This window comes from Rhincodon typus, chromosome 22 (assembly GCF_021869965.1).
Source record: "Rhincodon typus isolate 14 chromosome 22, sRhiTyp1.1, whole genome shotgun sequence".
Lineage (NCBI taxonomy): Eukaryota > Metazoa > Chordata > Chondrichthyes > Orectolobiformes > Rhincodontidae > Rhincodon > Rhincodon typus.
Window position 1 is genome coordinate 31,536,478 of NC_063353.1, and position 631 is coordinate 31,537,108.

Sequence of the window (631 nt, forward strand, 5' to 3'; positions counted from 1 at the left end):
TCATCCCGGGGTGGGGAGCTGTCCCTCCTTCAAAGGCTCTCAGTGCCCGGGTAAGGGACTGAACATTGGGTTGGAGAGTTGTCACTGAGACCGACACTCTTTCTCTTGTTTCCAAACACCTTTCCCCTCCGCCCCACCACCCTCAATTCCAGGAATCCCTGATTGGCTGACTGCTCTTCTGGCCCCAGGGTCAGGATAAGTTGAAGATCTGCTGGTGGTCTTGCCAATGCCTGAGTGGTGTGAGGTTCAGCAAGCCTGACCTGTGAGGGCAGTATGGGTCTCAGTGAAGATGCCCCTGATTACAGTTCAACACCCAGTCAAAATGCCCCTCACTATGGCGTTACACCCAGTCAACATGCCCAATACTACAGTGTTACACCCAATGAACATGCCACTGACTACAGTGTTACACCCAGTGAACATGTCCCTGACTGCAGTGTTACACCCAGTGAACATGCCCCTGACTGCAGTGTTACACACCGTGAACATGCCCCTGACTGCAGTGTTACACCCAGTGAAGATGTCTCTGACTACAGTGTTTCACACAGTGAACATGCCCCTGACTACAGTGTTTCACACAGTGAACATGCCCCTGACTACAGTGTTACACCCAGTGAACATGCCCCTGACT

At 52.5% G+C, this 631-nt stretch overlaps 1 protein-coding gene across 1 annotated transcript in view; it reads right to left on the bottom strand.

Annotated features, from left to right (window-relative positions):
• LOC125485804 (lectin-like) overlaps positions 1-631 on the bottom strand; it is a 45,439-nt gene that overhangs the window by 5,571 nt on the left and 39,237 nt on the right. The window lies entirely within an intron of this gene.